Below are 7,631 nucleotides of genomic sequence, written 5' to 3' on the forward strand. Positions count from 1 at the left end.
TACTCCCTTTCTTGAATAATGGAACAACATCCGCAATCCTCTGGAACCTCTCCCATCCCCATTGATGATGCAAAGATCATTGCCAGAGGCTCAGCAATCTCTTTCCTCACCTCCCACAGTAGTCTGGGGTACATCTCATCCGGTCCCGGTGACTTATCCAACTTGATGCTTTCCAAAAGCTCCAGCACACCCCTTTATTAATATCTACATGCTCAAGTTCTTCCTCTTCTGAGATCTCAGCTGTTTCCCAGGAACGTGCTTCACTTTTAGCTGCAGAGGGTTTCCTGATTTGGGAATATAGTCCCACTCTTCCCAAGTTGACTGCACCCCTTTGTGACTGGCCACGGAACTGTTGCTACATTATGTTAGATACGTGGGTTATGACTAAGGGAAAAATAGCTCGAGTCACTTAGTGCATTAGTGCAAGAGAATTTATTAGGTGTGTAAAAAATCAAATTTACAAAAATTAATGAAAATAGTGAAAAGAAAATTGTCAATATTTACAAAAAGATATCTACCAGAAAAAACAATAATAACTCTGTGCCTGTTCTTGTCTAGTGTGAATTCATGGCAGCCCCCATCTCTCTCTCACTGACTGTGATGAACTCCTTTCTTTTTAGGCACTTAGACATACCATCTTGAATTTCTAACAAAATTAGCTTAGACTACATATGCATTAAAATATGGTTCATCCCAGAATGTAGTATATTACAAAATAAACAAAAGTATCTGCATTAAATACAGTAAGGAAAACATACACAGATTTACTTTGGTTTAGGACCCATTACAAGAATATACCAGGGAAGACATTGAAGTACGTGTGCATGCTCAGCACAACGACAGCAGAATGACAAGGCAATATTTGTGTGTGTGTGAATGTAGGTCTGTGTAAGGAGTGCAGTTACCAAGTGCTCTCCATCTCAATTTGGTTTTAGAAAAGAAGCCAATTAGCGATCAGGAGTGATTGGCAAGAATAAGACGGGGAAGTGGAGTAGCCTTTGTTGGAGTGGACAGTGTTAGAATGATCATTTGAGGCTTTAGCTCTTCAAGGCTTCTGCAAGGAGTGGCTTGTGTGAGAGAAGGCAAAAAAGCTGTAGGCAGTTTTTCTAGCTTATTTATTGTTTCCTTCTTTATATTTGCATAGTTAGCATAGTATGGATATCAGGCAGTATAGTGGAACACTCATCTTACGGGATGCCCGAAGGCAGGGACAGCTCCAGTGTTCCTGACAACTTCACCCGCAGCTTCAGACATCAGCTGGAGCTGGATCTGTATGAATTCTGGATCTTTCAGGAGGCTGAGGGGGTGACACATAGGACATATAGAGAACTGTTTGCATCTACAAGAGGTGTGGTGACAGTCGGGAAGGGGAAGGGGATTAAACAGCCAGTGCAGAGTACCACTGCAGCCATCCCCTCAACAACAGGAATAACACTGTGGATACTGTTGGGGAAAATGACCTAGCAGAGGGAAGTCAGGCGGTCAGCTCTCTGGCTCTGTGACTCAGAAGGGAAAGCGGAAGAAGAGGAGAGTGTGGTGATAGGAGATTCATTAGTCAGAGGTACAGCAAGCAGGCTCTGTGGATAAGAATGAGATTCACAGATGGGATGTTGCCATTCAGCCCATCGAGTGCTCCACCATTTTATCATGGTTACTCCCAGTCTGCACTCAACCCCAGACACCTGACTTCTTGCCAAATCCTTTGATACCCTGACCAATCAAGAAAATAATCAACTTCTACCTTGGATACAGGCACAGACTTGGCCTCCACCACAGCCTGAGGCAGAACATTCCACAGATTCACTACTCCCTGGCTAAAAAATTTCCTCCTTATCTCTGTTCTAAAGGGTCACCCCTCAATTTTGAGGTTGGGCCATCTAGTTCTGGATACCCCCACTATAGGAAACATCCTGTCCACATCCACCCTATCTAGTCCTTTCAGCATTCAGTAGGTTTCAATGAGATCTCCCACATTCTTCTAAATTCCAGTCAGTACAGGCCTAAAGCTGCCAAACGCTTCTCATGTGTTAACCCTTCATTCCCAGAATCATCCTAGTGAACCTCCTTTGGGCTCTCTCCAATGAACTCTAAGTGCGGCCTGACTAGTGTTTTATAATGATTCATTGTTATCTGCTTGCTTTTATATTCTATTTCTCTTGAAATAAATGCCAACACTGCATTTGCCTTCTTTACCACAGACTCAACCTGTGAAGTAACCTTCTGGAAGTCTTCACAAGGACTCTGCACCTCTGATGTTTGAACCTTCTCCCCATTTAGATAACAGTCCGCACTATTGTTCCTTTTACCAAAATGCATTATCATACATTTCCCAACACTGTATTCCATCAGCCACTTTTTTACCCACTCTTCCAATTTGTCTAAGTCCTGCTGCAATTGCATTGCTTCCTCAGCACTACCTACCCCTCCACCTATCTTCATATCATCCGCAAACTTTGCCACAAATCCATCAATTCCATTATCTAAATCATTGACAAACAATGTCAATAATCTAGTATTAATGGTGAGACTCTTGGCAGTGTGGAGGATCTGAGAGATCTTGGGGCTCGAGTCCATAGGACACTCAAAGCTGCTTCACAGGTTGATAGTGTTGTTAAGAAGGCATATGGTGTGCTGGCCTCTATCAATCGTGGGATTAAGTTTAAGAGCGGTGAGGTAATGTTACAGCTATATAAGATGTCAATTGGACTCCACTTGGAGTATTGTGTTCAGTTCTGGTCATCCCAATACAGGAAGGATGTTGCCTGAATTGGATTGTGTGCCTTATGAAAATTGGTTGAGTGAACTTGACCTTTTCTCCTTGGAGTGATGGAAGATGAGAGTTGACATGATGGAGGTGTTAAGATGATGAGAGTCATTGGTTGTGTGGATAGTCAGAGCCTTTTTCTCAGGGCTGAAATGGTTAACATGAGGGGACATAGTTTTAAGGTGCTTGGAAGTAGGTACAGAGGGGATGTCAGGGGTAAGTTTTGTCAGTGGTGAGTGCATGGAATGCACTGTTGGCGATGGTGGTGGAGGAGGATACAACAGGGTCTTTTAAGAGACTCTTGGATAGGTACATGGAGATTAGAAAAATAGAGGGCTATGCAGTACGGTAAAACAAGGCAGTTTCTAAAATAGGTTACTTGGTCGGCACAACATAGTGGGCTGAAGGGCTTGTAATGTGCTGTAGATTTCTATGTTCTAATGTGAAAATCAGCTGTCCCGATACTGACCACTGAGGAACACCACTAGCCAGTTAGAAATGGCCTCTTTTGTTCCCATATGCTTTCTCCTGCCTGTCAGCCATTTCTCTATCCATGCCAGTATCTTTCCTGTAACACCATAAAATCTTAACTTGTTAAGCAGCCTCATGTGTGGTACCTTATCAAAAGCCTTCTGAAAATCCAGCTAAATGACATCCACTGCCTCTCCTTTGTCCAACTGCTTGTTACTTCCTCAAAGAAATCTAAAAGACCTGTCCGGCAAAGTATCCCTTTACAGAAACCATGCTGACTTTGACTTACTTTATCATTAGTCTCCAAGTACCCCAAAACCTCATCCTTCATAACCACTGAGGTTAGGCTAATTGGCCTATAATTTCCTTCCTTTTGTCTTCCTCCCTTCTTAAAAAATGGAGTGACATTTACAATTTTCCAGTCCTCTGGGACCATGCCAGAATCAATTGATTCTTGAAGGATCATGACCAATGCATCCATTATCTCTTCAGCAACCTCTCTCAGGACTCTGGGATGTAGTCCATCTGGTCCAGGTGACCTATCCACCTTAAGACCTTTGAGTTTGCCTAGCACTTTTTCCTTGTATTGGCAATGGCGCTCAGACCTGCTCCCTGACACTCACAGTCCTCTGGCTGTGTCTTCCACAGTCAAGATAAATGCAAAGTACCCATTAAGTTCATCTGCCATTTCTTTGTCCCCCATTACTACCTCACCAGATCATTTTCGAGTGGTCTAATGTTGGCCCTCACCTCCTTTTTATTCTTTATAGAACTGGGAAAAAATAACTTTTGGCATCCTGTATTATATTACTGGCTGGTTTGCCCTTGTATTTCATCTTTTTCCTTCTTATAGCTTTTTTTGGTTGCCTTTTGTTGGATTTTAAAGGTTCCCAATTATCCAGCTTCCCATTCACTTTTGCTACCTTATATGCCCTTTCCTTGGCTTTTCTGCAGTCCTTCACTTCCTTTGTCGGGCACAGTTGTCTAAACCTGTCATTTAATAATTTCTTCCTCTATGTTTCCTGTGCCTTATGAACTATTCCCAGAAACTTCAGCTATCTCTGTTCTGCCAGTATCCTCCTCCAATCCACCCGGGCAAGCTCCTCTCTCATGGCTCAGTAATTCCCTTTATTCCACTGTGATACAGATATCTGTGACTTGTGCTTCTCCCTCTTAAATTGCAGTATGATTTCAATTATATTGTGATCTCTACTTTCTAAGAGTTTCTTTACATTGAGCTACCAAATAAGATCTGGGTTGTTACACAACATCCAATCTAAGATAACCTTTCCCTGAGTAGGCTCAAGCACAAGCTGCTCTATAAAAACCCATCTTATAGACATTCAACAAATTCCCTCTCTTGCGATCCAACATCAAACTGATTTTCCCATTCCCTTGTATATTGAAATCCCCACTTACAATTGCGTCATTACCCCTATTACCTGCCTTTTCCAGCTCCCTTTGCAATGTCAACCCCGCATCTTGGCTACTATTTGGAGGCCTATATAAGATTCCCATAATGTTCTTTTTGCCCTTGCAATTTCTTAACTCCACCCACAAAGATTCAACTTTCTCTGACCCTATGTCACTTCTTTCTATGTAATCCCATCTCTTACCAACAAAGCCACACAACTGCCTGTGCCTTCCTGCCTGTCCTTTTGATACCTTTGCTATTAAGCTCCTATCTATGGCCTTCTTTCAGCCATGATTCAGTGATGCCCACCATGTCATACCAACCAATCTCTAATTGTTGCACAAGTTCATCCACCTTACTCCGACTGCTGTGCGCATTTAAATACAGCATCTTCTGTCTCCAGACAACGTCAGGAATCAGAAAGTTGAGCATGGTGTGGCTAATGTTCTGAGCTACGTATATTTCTATGCAAGAAGTATTCTAGGAAAGGAGATGAGCTCAGGGCATGGATCAACACATGGAATTATGATATTGTACCCATTAGTGAGACTCTGCTGCAGGAGGGACAGGACTGGCAGCTCAATATTCTGGGGTTATGTTGTTTTAGATGCTACAGTGCAGGAGGGATTATAGGGAAAGGGGTAGCATTATTACTCAGGGGAAAAGTCATGGCAGTGCTCAGTCAGGACAGACTGGAGAACACATCCAGTGAGGCATTATGGATGGAACATGGAGGCATTATGGAACAAGAAAGAAATAACCATGTTAATGCGGCTATATTGTGGACTAGGGAATATGGGGTGTCCAGGAGGGATAGCACCTCTGCTGGCGGGTTTGTTGTGCTCTGCCAGTGGCAGCTTGTCCACTTTTGGTCCACACCTGCCACACAGCTCTCACCTGTTGCTCCAAGTAACTGCTTGCATGTGACAGTGGCCACACCATGATACACCACTTCGACAGGTGGGCTAAACCAAGTGAGGATAGCCAGAGAGATAAGGGTAGGCCTACCCAGCAGGTGAAGCCAGTTCTGGGGGACTGGGTGGATGAGATCAGCAACAAGTTCCAAATGGCCAAGAAGGCGATGCTGCAAAGCTTCATGGAGAGCAAAGAGCAAGACAAGGCACAGAAGGCATCATGGTTATCCGTTGCAGCCGAGGAAGTCTCCAGTCGTGACGATTTTTCATACCATTGGACCAAGATTTGAATCCGAGAGAGTGGAACTGTCACAGTGCAATGGTTTTTCACTATAAAACCCCTCCCACATAGGTTATGTCACCATCAGAAACAATGGACAACCAGCACATTATAGACCATCCAACAGTCTGCAGAAGTTAGAGGAACAAATCCGTAGAGAGATTGCAAACTGTTGCAAGTCACACAAGGCTGCAATGGTAAATGGTTTCAGCTTTCCACATATTGACTGGGACTCCCATAGTATAAAAGGACTAGATGGGATAGAGTTTGTCAAATGTGTTCAGGAAAGTTTCCTACGACATGTAATTCTCTGGATCCATTACCCTCATACCAAAGAGCGTCTGATTTGGGCGGCTCGGAAAAATGGTATGATTAACTTTCAAGAATTTAAATTTCGTATTTTGGAAGATTATAGCCCTGAAGTTTTAAAGGCAAGAATGGCTTTTAGACTGGTTATGTCGAAATTTCACCAGAAAGGCTACAAGCAAGCGTTGTTATTTCCAGCACACCTGAGAGTTACTTTTGAAGACGGAACTGTTCGGCTGTTTAAATCTCCAGCGGACGCTCAAAGATTTTTGGAACAATGACACTCTATCGGGTTGACTAATGTAATAATTAGTCTATAAATTTCGATCTCTTACAGAATTATGTTTCTTTTTAGGTATGGCTGACATGTATTTTTTATATATTGTAAAAGTTCTCTTTTTTTTGGTTTATTCTGATTTTATTATTTTTTTTATATTTTATTAATCTATTAACCTTGAAAATAACTGATTAGGGCTCCTTTTTTAAGTTTGTATAAGCTTTTTTATATTTTTAACATTTAAATATTAAGATTTAAAAAAAATAATAATAAAATGGCGTTTCTTCTTCCCGACAGACTCTAGTGTTTGGAACGTCATATCCATTTTGATGAGTTTGAAAGTTTTAAACTCTCATTTAAAATACTAATTTAGTATTATTTATTTATGGGTTTTATTAATTTAATTGTTTAACCCTTTTGTTATATATATATAAAATACTAATTTTATATTTTAACTTTTGTTATATTAACCCTTTCTTATAATATGGGTTGTTCGTATTTTTTTCAACTTTTTTGACTGAGTTGCCGTCCTGAGACACGGGGGTAATTTTAGTATTAGATTGCCTGCTTGCCTCTTTTTGGCTTTTTTCCTGGGGTTTTGAGGATGGAGGGAGGGGGATTTTTCTTTTTCTTTTTTCTGTTTTTGCTTGCAATTTGCGTAGTTTTATTTCATGGGCCTATATGAAACTGCAAAAATGGTTGCAGTGCCGTGACTTCTGGTTTCTCCTTGAACTCACTTCCTTCTTCTGGGTTCATGAGTTCACTTTTTTTTAAACTTATGTGTTAACTGTAATAAATATTGTCAATATGGATAGGATTATTAATTTTGTTTCTTGGAATACTAATGGTTTAAATCATCTGATCAAACGGAAAAAAATATTCAAAGTATTCCATAGAATGAATGCCAATGTTATTATTGTGCAGGAGACTCATGTAAGGAAGGTGGATAGTCAACGTTGTTTTAGGTTTTGGAAGGGCCAACAGTATCACGCAAATTTGCAAGCCAAAGTAAGAGGTGTTTCTATTTTTATAGATTCATCAACTTCTTTTATACATCATGAAACAATTTCAGATCCACAAGGTAGATTTTTGCTTATTACTGGTCTACTTTTTAATCAAAAAGTTGTTTTAGTTAATGTTTATGCTCCAAATACTGATTGTCCTGAATTTTTTAAATGCTTATTTACATCCTTTCCTAATCTGAA

This window comes from Hypanus sabinus, chromosome 5 (assembly GCF_030144855.1).
Source record: "Hypanus sabinus isolate sHypSab1 chromosome 5, sHypSab1.hap1, whole genome shotgun sequence".
Lineage (NCBI taxonomy): Eukaryota > Metazoa > Chordata > Chondrichthyes > Myliobatiformes > Dasyatidae > Hypanus > Hypanus sabinus.